Consider the following 11,890-nt stretch of genomic DNA (forward strand, 5'->3'; position numbering starts at 1 on the left):
TAGGACTCAATTTTATTTTCATCTCCTTTTATTCAATCATTGAGAATCACAGAATCTCTGAATAGGAATAGGAGCTGTGATCAAAGAATCATCACACCCAGCCCTTAGCAGAGGTGCATCTACCTGCTGTGAAGCACACCTAGATATTTAGAGGGCAGTTGTACAAGGAAGGACTGAGACACGAAACTAACATTTTTATCAGGTACCATATTTGTGATTTTCACAGCTCTTTTATCATTGGAGGATTTGTGAAAAGATGTTCTAGTGATACAACATGATTCAAGTTTAAGGAATGAATCCTACAGATTTACCAGAAATGAGAGTCAAACATCTAAACTAATAATTTCCACAATCTCTAAATGTATTTATTTAACCATATCTTATCTCCCTCTGTCCCTTCTTCTGCTTATCTTTCTTCCCTTGCAAATAAAATAAAAATCGCATAGTCCTATTGAATTCTTAACATGTACCAAACTTAATATAGAGGAGGGATAAACAAGGAACATTTGCTTCTTTAAAGGAGGCACTTTCCATAGGAAGAATAAATAAGTTGTTATTTGCAAAAATAATATTGAAACAGACTAAATAAGCCTGTGGATGGAAGTTGGAAGAGTTTTATGAGATCATAGAAGATGGGATTCACATAAACAAGTCAGAAATGATGGAAGAAAACATTGGATGATTTGCACCAACAGACTCTCCAGGACATAACATGGTTCAGCGTATGATTTTTCAGCTTTATGATGATGCAAAACCAATATGCACTTAGAGGAACTCAAACTTTAAATTTTGAATTTTGATCTTTTCCTGGTCAGTGACATGCAGTATGATAGTCCCTTCAAAGGCTAGGTAATGGTAGTGTGTGGCAGCTTCCAGTTGGCCAGTTGATCCTGAGGGGAACAAAACATTCTGTATAGTTTTGTTTTGCACTATTTTGGCAAGTCTATTATGTTCAGTACGTTAGGAATATTGAATGCATTTCATCTTATGATATTTTCAACTTATCATGGATTTATTGGAACACACCTCCACTATCAGTGGAGGAACACATATATATACACACCAATAAGTATTACATAGTTGATATCTATATCTTTTTTTTCCGGTAGAAGCTAGTACTTTTTATTGACAGAATCAATAGAATATTCGTGGTAGTATGACAGAGTTGGTCACAATATCCTTCCAAAACAACTTCTAACATTCTAATTAGACCTACACAAACATGATTCCTTTCCATTCTTTTAACTTTATATTACATATGTGGAGGGGTTTCTACATTCAAACAATTTCACTCACACCATCTCTATTTACTCAGTTTTTGAGGACTCAAGCTTGGTCCAAATTTGTGAAAAGATAATAGGCTAAAAGAAAAACCAATCAACTAAAAGAAGCTATTGGACCCAATCAAGAATGGCTTAATATTTTTCATTTTCTTCACTGAACATCTTACTTCAGTGCTTTATTAGAGACACTAGCTCAGTGTTCCCACCATGTGCTTCAATTTGTTAGATTCAAGCTCTTTGAGAGTATTCCAAGTATATTCAAAAGAACTTACATCCTTGAGATAATGTACATAATATTTTTTTTAATATCTGGGTTTTCTGCAGCCATAAGATGTTCTGCACCTGGGTGCTTTCAGGCCTTGACCAAATAGCATGAATAATAAGGAATGAGAATTTTCCCTCTGTTAGATCTTCACAAAACCTTTTTTGTTTTCGCTGTATTCTTTGGAGTGCAGATCAGCATAATCATGTCTAATTTTAAAAAGAACCCAAGTGTATTACATAATGGCTTTAAATATTTGTAGTCAGAGAAAAATTGCATGAGACCTACTAATAATCCCAGCAGTCCACCTGTCTTTTCAGCACCATAGCTTGATATTCTCCTTCAGTGGGACAAGTGTAATTATCCCTCCAGTACATATCCAGGCCTTGTCCCTGATGGAGTTCCAATAGCTGGGGGGGGGGTAAAAGTTTCACTGCCTCTGGATGATGAGTTAAGATTTTCTCTATGCCAAGGAAATATACATACTTGGCAGAATTGATGACAGATGAAATTCCATAGAAGCTGTGTGCCACTGGAAAGCCACGTTGGAGTTTTGACCTGTCTTTGAGATCCTCAATGAGTAAACTGGCATATGCAACATTTCTGACACTTCAATGTTAATCTGTAATTTGTCTTCTGGAACTTTCAGCCAATGACTGAATGCCTGTGAAAGTTTGGTTCTCACTTGTTTACTTGGTAACTGAAGTAAGCACTGCAGGGCTCCAGAATAATTCTCTGGACAGTTTCTTGAGTCTTCTCCATTGTTTCTAAATTTCAAAGCTGATGATGCCACGTTGATTTCACGACTTTATGCCTTAGGCAGCAGTACTCAACATCTGCATCGCACTCCGTAGTTCAGACCAAGACTCTTCCCAGAGCCTTCATAAATCCCTTCTCCTACTTCATCACTAAACTCTCTGCTCTCACCTGCTGTGGTGGCACAGGACTGTAATCCCAGCAGCTCAGGAGGCTGAGGCAGGAGGATCGCCAGTTCAAAGACAGCTTCAGCAACTCAGCCAGGCCCTGAGCAACTCAGTGAAACCCTGTCTTTAAATAAAGTACAAAAAGGCTGGGGATGTGGGCCCCTGAGTTCAATGCCAGGTACCAAGAGAAAAACAAAACAAACAACAAAACCCCAAATCTCTCTCCCCTTCTCAGCTACCAGTGTTTCTACCTTACTCCAAAATCTATATCTTACATTGGGGAAAAACTTAAGAATGAATGAATTCTCGGTTCTGATAGGCTAAGTTCACTGGTGCGAACCATCGATAGGTCAGATATGTGTTCTTTGTACTGGACTTCAGCTATTATGAACTCATGATAGTCTTATATGATGTACACCACAAGATTATTTTGGGTTCCAGACATTATATAATTATATCTGTGTTTTTGTATTTGTCTTTGTAAGTTGATCCTTGTTTTCTGAAAGCATATATATTCTACTGTTACCTAAAGTATTAACAGTTATTTCCAAATATTATCACATTATTCCATCAATTTTCAAATTTTTCACATACATTTTTCCCCAGCTGATTTGATTAAATCAGAATCCAGCAAGATTCGCTAATTACATTTGGTTGACAGACAGTTTAAATTCTTTTTCATCTACAGGTAACCACATCTTGACATTTTTGGTTCCCTGCAATTTATTCATGAAAGAAACCAGGTTGTTTGTCCTGTAGGACTTACCTCATTCCATACTTTGATGATTAACAGAATGGGTATACAATCAAGCTAAAATAGTTAGCATGTTCTCCCAAACAGTGGCATTGTAGAAAAGTCTATGATGGTATATAAAAAACAAAACAGAAATTCCTTTGAATGAAAACAAAAAAACAAAAACCAAAAAACAAAGCAATGGATTTCTAAGAAACAGGACTTATCAGGTAACTCTTTATTTCCCTTTTTACTTGTCTTACTTTGCATTTGCCAAATAGGTGAAAATGATGACATGATGAGATGATGAGATATTCCTTTGCCTTTCAATTCTTCCTTACTAATTTGTAGCCTAGCGTAAAAAGTTGGTAGAATGTGCAGGTAGCAAGAGATGAAATGAAAGATTAGGTTAGGTTTATGCAGTGTTTCCTTTAGTAAGAACAGGTGCATATCCATGTGTGAACTAGAAGATGATGATTGCCTAAATTTGGTGATTCTGCATTCAAGTTAGATGTCTTTATATTTGAATTTAAAGCAACAGAAATATGTATGACAAAATTTGTGCTAGTAATTCAAAGTTTTAATTAGTTTTCAGAGTAACATTAAATAGCAAATAAAAACCACCAGGGCAAGTAGTGGGATAGAAATTAAATTTAAAAAAAACTGTGTGTTCTACTATATTGAATGGCATTTTTTTTGCTACTTTTCAAAGAGTCCCTAATTTCAGTTTGCAATGGGCCTTTCAGATTATGCAGCCAGCCTTGTCCATAAGCACTACCAAGTTTTATGAAATTTTTTCTTCCCAATGTCATTCTTGATTAGCTTTTCCCCTTCTCTTGATTCTTTTGTTATTTTTGATAGTCCTAGAAAGCCTGACTTGATGAGTAACTTCTTTTATATTTAGTCAGTGCAATGGACTAAATGTTTGTCCTTTCCCAAATTCATACATTGAAAACCTAATCCCCCAAGATGACAGTATTAGAAAGTGGGGACATTGGGTGGCGATTAGGTCATGAGATTGGAGTGCTCATGTTATTAAAGAGATCCCAGAGACTCTCGGTCTCTTTCTGCTATGTGAGGATACAAAGAAAAGATGGCACCCTGTAGCCCAGATGTGTGATTCAGAACCCAGCCCTGCTGGAAGCCTAATCTTAGACTTTCAACTTTCAGAATCATGAGAAATAGATTACTTTTGTTTATAAGTTATCCAGTCGACGTACTTTGTCATAGCAGCCTCAACTAAGATCATCAGTAAAAGGGTGCTTCAAAAGCCCCAAACTAAAGTAGTTTCAAGCATTTTGCTTATTTGCAGACATACAGGGCCATGGAGGAGGAAGGATGCTTAGTTGATGGAATAATCTCATAAACCAATTATTCTGTCATATTCTCTTACATTTAAAATTTCATTCAAAGAAGAGCACAGATTCAGGTTTCCTCTGAAGGGCAAGGGAGATTCGTAAGTGACAAAGCAAAAAGCCCCCTTTGCATGTAGTCAGCTCCCACAAGGCTCCATTCTGGCCACAAAGTTTTTGTTAAAATTGAACTTCAAATTGATCAAGTTGTGCTTTAGTATTTCTTGAGGGTGCAGAATAACAAAGAAATGTTACTGGATGAGGTTTTACACAAAAATATAGCAAGTAATTTATTTTCTCTGGTTTTTCTATTTTTAAAAATCAGGCTATAATAATACATGCCACATTTACCATTTTATTAATTTTTAAATTATCATTCTGTGGTTTTAAATATTTTCACATTGTTGTAAACCCATCACCACTATTCATAATTTTTATGAACTGGAACTCTGCAACTACTAAACAATAATTCCCATTCCATTCTCCTCTTAGCAACTGGCAATTGCTGTTCTACTTTTTCTCTGTATAAATTTGACTACCTTAGGAACTCAAATCATGTTTTCCAGTTAATCCATATTGATTTTTTCTTCTTCTTTTGCCTGTATTTAACTTAATGTCAATCCAAGAAATCATTGCCAAATCCATTAGTCTTTGATTCATAGTTAATCTCTGTTATTGAAGCATACCTTAAATCAACTTCATCTTTTTTTCCATGTGATCTCTCTGTTTTTAAGGAAAGCCTATTATTGCAATTCTGGATTTTGGCTCCTCTTATGGATTGCTGTTTACTTCTGTGACTCTTTTTTCTTCTATTTTACTCATTTGTTCTTTTTAAAAATCTTTTATTATTTTACTTTTTTAAATACATGACAGCAGTGGAATGCATTACAATTTTTATTACACATATAGAGCATAATTTTTCATATCTCTGTATATAAAGTATGTTCATACCAATTCATGCCTTTTTTACAATTATCTTATATTAGACAAAGGATTACAATTCTTAATACACATATATACCACAATTTTTCATATCTCTGTTTGTATATAAAGTATGTTGACACCAAATTCAAGTCTTCATACATGTACTTTGGATAATGATGTCTATCATATTCCATCACCCTTTCTAATCCCCTGCCCCTTCCCTTTCCCTCCCATCCCTCTTCCCTATCTAGAATTCATCTACTCCTCCTAGGCTTTCCCTCCTTACCCCACTATGAATCAACCTCTTTATATCAGAGAAAACATTAGGCATTTGTTTTTTGGGGATTGGCTCACTTCACTTAGCATTATCTTCTCTAACGCCATCCATTTACCTGCAAATGCCCTGATTTTATTCTCTTTTATTGCTGAGTAAAATTCCATTATGTATATATGCCACATTTTAAATCCATTCATCCACTGAAAGACATCTAGGTTGGCTCCACAGTTTAGCTATTGTGAATTGTGCTGCTATAAATGTTGATGTGACTGTGTCCCTGTAGTATGCTGTTTTTAAGTCCTTTGGGTATAGTCTGAGGACAGGAATAACTGGGTCAAATGGTGGGTCCATTCCCAGTTTTCCAATGAATCTCCATACTTCTTTCCATATTTGCTGCACCAATTTGCAGTTCCACCAGCAGTGTATGAGTGTACCTTTTTCCCCACATGCTTGTCAACACTTAGTGTTGTTTGTCTTCATAATAGCTGCCATTCTGACTGGAGTGAGATGGTATCTTAGAGTAGTTTTGATTTGCATTTCTCTGATTGCTAGAGATGATGAGCATTTTTTCATATATTTGTTGATTGATTGTATATCCTCTTCTGAGAAGTATCTCTTCAAGTCCTTGGCCCATTTGTTGATTGGGTTATTTGTTTTTTTGGTGTTTAGCTTTTTGAGTTCTTTTTTTTTTCTTTCTTTTTTTTTATTGGATGTTCACAACATTACAAAGCTCTTGACAAATCATATTTCATACATTAGAATCAAGTGGGTTATGAACTCCCATTTTTACCCCAAATACAGATTGCAGAATCACATCGGTTACACATCACATTTTATATATCCTAGATATTAGTGCTCTATCTGATGTGTGAGGGGTAAAAATTTGCTCCCAGGATGTAGGTTATCTATTAACCTCTCAGATTGTTTCTTTTACTGAGAAGAAACTTTTTAGTTTGATTCCATCCCATTTATTGATTCTTGGTTTTAATTCTTACACTATAGGAGTCTTATTAAGGAAGTTGGGGCCTAATCCCACATGATGAAGATTAGGGTCTGCTTTTTCTTCTATTAAACACAGAGTCTCTGGTTTAATTCCTAGGTCCTTGATCCACTTTGAGTTGAGTTTTGTGCATGGTGAGAGATAGGGATTTAATTTCATTTTGATGCATATGGATTTCCAGTTTTCCCAGCACCATTTATTGATGATGCTATCTTTTCTCCAGTGCATGTTTTGGCACCTTTGTCTAATACAAGATAATTGTAATTTTGTGGGTTAGTCTCTGTGTCCTCTATTCTGTACCATTGGTCTGCCAGCCTGTTTTGGTGCCAATAACAGGCTGTTACTATTTTGTTACTATTGCTCTGTAGTATAGTTTAAAGGTCTGGTATAGCGATACCACCTGCTTCACTCTTCCTGCTAAGGATTGCTTTAGCTATTATGGTCTCTTATTTTTCCAGATGAATTTCATGATTGCTTTTTCTATTTCTATGAGGAATGCCATTGGGATTTTGATCATAATTGATTGCATTAAATCTGTATAGTGCTTTTGGTAGTATGGTCATTTGATAATATTAATTCTCCCTATCCAAGAGTAAGGTAGATGTTTCCATCTTCTACGGTCTTCTTTGATTTCTCTCTTTAGGTTCTGTAATTTTCATTGTATAGGTCTTTCACCTCTTTTGTTAAGTTGATTTCCAAGTATCTTATTTTTTTTTTAGGATATTGTGAATGGGGTAGTTTTCCTCATTTCCTTCTCAGAGGATTTGTCACTGATATACCTTTGATTTATCGGTGCTGGTTTTATATCCTACTTTGCTGAATTCATTTACTAGTTCTAGAAGTTTTCTGGTGGAGTTTTTTTTTTGGATCTTCTAGGTATAGAATCATATCGTCAGCAAATAGAGCTAATTTAAGTTCTTATTTTGTTGATTCCTTTGAAGATAGCAGTACTGGTTACTAACCTAATTCATTGATGAACTTCATAGAATTTATTTTTTTTCTTTTTACATAGACGTACTAAAGGTTGCTTTTCTTTTGCTACTGATAATTTTCCCTTTGTTTCTTCTTTTCATTGGTGCAGCTACTGCTTCACCTGTCCCACGTTGCTTAGTTCTGTAAATAGCAGGTAGTTTCATACAATATTTGTTAAATATTCATAGACAGAAGTTGCAAATCAAGAAAGCAAAGCAATCTGGACAAGGAGTCTAAAGAAAGACCCTAACTCTTGGACCTTCTCAACAGCTTCCTCTCACTTCTTCTAGTGCTATGCCCTCTCTACCAGCAGCTAAACTGGCCTTCCTAAAATATAATTAGACTATGCCATGCCCCTACTTGAAACCTGTGAATAGTTCTCTCTCTTTTTTAATTTATGGATTTAAAATTTTTAGCAGTTTTAAGTTTGCAAAAAAGAAAGAGAAAGGTAGAGATTTTCTAGCTTCCTCCTGCCCTAATATATGCATAGTCTCCCCATCATCAACATCCTTGACAGATTGGTACAGTTGTTATTGTATTTATCTTGATACATCTATCTTGATACATCATAATCACTCAAAACTCATAAAATTCACTAGGATTCATTCTTGGTATTGTATATCTATGGATTTAGCTGAATATATAATGACATGTATTCACTATGACAGTATCCTACAGAATGTTTTCAGTATGCAAAAATCCTTTGTGCTCCACCTATTCCTCCCTCTCCGTGCTCAGCCTGTGGCAACCAGTGATCTTCTTATTGTCTCCATAGACTTATCATTTCAGAATGTTATATAATTGAAATTATACAGTATAGAGCTTTTCAAATTTTCTTTCATTTTGTAATATGCATTTAAGTTTCCTTCATGTCTTTTTGTTGCTTGACAGCTGATTTCTTTTTAGTGCTGAAAAATTCCACTGTCTGAATATACTACATACAGATTATTTATCCACTCATCTAGTGAAATACATCTTGTTGCTTCTACGTTTTGTCAATCAATTAAATTGCTATAAACACCCATGTGAAATTTTTGTGCGGACATATTTTCAAGCCCTTTGGTTAAACTCCTAGGGACCTGCTTGCTGGATTGTATGATGAACACACACTTAATTTTCTAAAAAACTATCGAACTGCCTTTCAAGGTGGCTGTACTATTTTGCATTCCCACCACCAATGGATGACAGTTTCTAGTACTCCCCATTCTCACCAGCATTTGGTGTAGTCAGTGTTCTGTATGAAGGGATACTTGTTATTGTTTTAATTTTTGTTTCCTCAATTCCATATGATATAAGGCTCTTTTTTATATTTATTTATTATTTATAAATATGCTTTAGTGAGACATGAGTTAAATTCCTTGGAAGATTTAAAAAAATTTAAAAATTTTTTGAATTTTAGAAATTCTTTGTATATATATATATATTTTAATTTTCCAGCTTTACCAAGCTATCATTTACAAAAAAATAGTACTCACTTAAGGTACACATCATGATGTATCAATGTAAATATGTCTTGTCTAATGATCCTCATAATAAAACTAACTAAAATATTATCACCTGATATAGTTATTTTGTGTGTGTCTAGTGAGAACACAAAAGATCTATTCCCTTAGTGAGTTTCAAGTTTCAAGTACTTAATACATTATTATGAACTAGAGGCACTATGGTGTACATTAGCTCTTATAACTTATTCATCTTATAACTGAAGATTTGTACTTTTTCACCAATATTTTCCCAACTCCACCCCCAGCCCTAGAAACCACCATTATACTGTTTTTCTAAGTTTTCTGATTTTAGATTCCACATGTAAGTTATATCATTCAATATTTGTATTTCCATCTTTGTATAACGTTCTTTATCAGCTGTATCTTTTACAAATATTTTTTCAGTTTATGGCCTATCTTCTAATTCTCTTGAGACTTTCTTCTGCAGAATAAAAGTTTTGATTTTAATAAGGTCCAACTCATCAATAATTTATTTTACAGATATGCCTTTGGTATTATACCTAAAAAATTGACACTATATCCAAAGTCATCTGGAATCTCTCCTGTGCAATCTTCTAGTAGTTTTAGTTTTGTATTTTAAATATAGGCCTGTGACCCATTTTGAATTAATTTTTGTGAAGGGTTTGAGGTCTGATTGTTTGTTTTGCTTTGTACTCAATGCTCTGTTATTTCAACATCATTTGTTGAAGATACTATTTTTTGCCCTATTGAATTGACTTTGCTCCTTTGCCAAAGATAAATAGAATTACAAATATTTAGGCAATTCTATTTCTGGACTTTATTCTGTTTTATTGATTTATTTGTTTTTTTTTTCTTCCACCAACATCACACCGTCTTGAGAGTATAGCTTTACAGGATGTGTTAAAGTTAAGGAGTGTCCATTTCTCAGTGTGGTCCTTCTCCTTCAATATCATGGTTTCTGTGTTGAATCTTTGCCTCTCCTTATAAACTTTAGAACAAGTTTGTTGATAAACACAAAATAATTTGCTGGGAGTTCCACTGGGATTGCTTTGAATCTGTATATCATGTATGGAAAAACTGAAATCCTGACATATTCATGAACATGGACTTCGATTCCTTTGTTCAGAGTTTTGTAGTTTTTCTCGTATAGATTGTAAATATTTTGTTAGAGTCATATCAAAATATTTTATTTTTGAAAGTGCTAAATGGTATTATTTTTATTTAAAGTTCTACTTGTTTATTTGTTGGCATATAGGAAATCAATGCATAGATTTTTAGAGCCCTTCATAGTGTATAAAGCAATAAGAACAGAAGGCTGAGGCATACCCCTGGGCAGCATCAACATTCAGAAAGTAGGAAACCTTGTTAAAAGAAAACAGTACGTAGAAATGTGAATGTGCAGAGTGAGGAGCAGAAGAAGAGCACAAATCACACACACAGGGAGATATTTTGGGAAGGAAGCTAAATGACCACTGAAAGGGCCTCACCTAAATAAATTATACTTCGTGCCACATGGACATGAAGAAAGTATCCTCCAACGAGGTGGAATGGACAACAGGCTGATGGAATCATTTGAGGAAATAACACAGTCACTATTCAAACCATTGCTTTTGATAATTTTTTATTACAGATTAAATTTACCAAAATTTTAACAAATACAGAAACTAATATAAACAAACATACCTGTGAAGTTTCATAATGAGGCCAAAAAAGGAAAGGTTTATCTTCACAGAATCATATGTTCAAGCCATTTAACTAAGAGCAAAAAATTATGTGCATGGAGGTCAACAGCTTGCACCTTCAATTGCACTGAAAAGACCAGTGGCCTCAATTCTATTGCTATACTCATCCCAGGGTCCTCTTGACACTTACTTGTAATTGCTGCTCCGTTTCCTGGAATGCTGTTCCCCAGACACATGTGTGGTTCATGTCCTTACTTCACTAGCCTCTAAATACCCTCTCAGAGGCATCCCCATTGACCATCTTATTCTGAGTATCTCCCCCTACACTTTCAATTTCTACCCTTGGATTGACTCTAGTTTTCCCAATGACACTATCCTTGACTGAATTTGTATTACAGGCTCGTTTGTTTAATAATTGTTCATTTCTGTTTCTAGAATGAACAATCAACAAGGGGCAATAGAGTTTGTCTCATTCACCTTCACATTGCTGCCTTTAAGGGTGTTATGGTTTGCAAATCCTTGAAATCTCACACGTGAGACAACACAGGCATGTTCAGAGTTGAACTGACTAGACTGTGAGAGCTATATGATAATCAGTGGATTAATCCATTTTATAGATTATTAATTAGGACTACTGTATTGGGTGGCAACTGTAGGCTTATTATAGGGTGTAGCTGGAGGAAATAGGTCACTGGGGGTGTGCCTTTTGGGTTTCTATTTTGTCCCTGGGGAGTAGAGCTCTCTTTGCTTCCTGGTTGTCATGTCTAGAGCTGTTTTCCCCCACAACACCTCTCCACCATAATGTTACGCCTCACCTTGGGTCCAGAGCAATGGGCTGGCTGACCAGGGACTAAACCTCTGAAATCATGAGCAAAAAAGCCCCTTTTCCTTCTGTAAGTTGTTATTGTCAGGTATGTTGGTCACAGAAACAAAAAAAGTTGACTAACACAAGGGGGTTCATTCTGGACCTTTCATTTGCATTATACAGAAGGGATTGCACATTGATAATAAGCTAC

The 11,890-nt window shown here is 35.1% G+C and overlaps 1 pseudogene across 1 annotated transcript; it reads right to left on the reverse strand.

Moving 5' to 3' along the window:
* Nucleotides 1-1,415: 1,415 nt before the first annotated feature.
* LOC308633484 (geranylgeranyl pyrophosphate synthase-like) lies at nucleotides 1,416-2,307 on the reverse strand (annotated as a pseudogene). The gene has a single exon. The product of its transcript is annotated as a geranylgeranyl pyrophosphate synthase-like (transcript).
* Between the last annotated feature and the right edge of the window lie 9,583 nt (nucleotides 2,308-11,890).

Source organism: Spermophilus citellus, assembly GCF_964194105.1.
Source record: "Spermophilus citellus genome assembly, chromosome: 14".
In the NCBI taxonomy this organism is placed as follows: domain Eukaryota; kingdom Metazoa; phylum Chordata; class Mammalia; order Rodentia; family Sciuridae; genus Spermophilus; species Spermophilus citellus.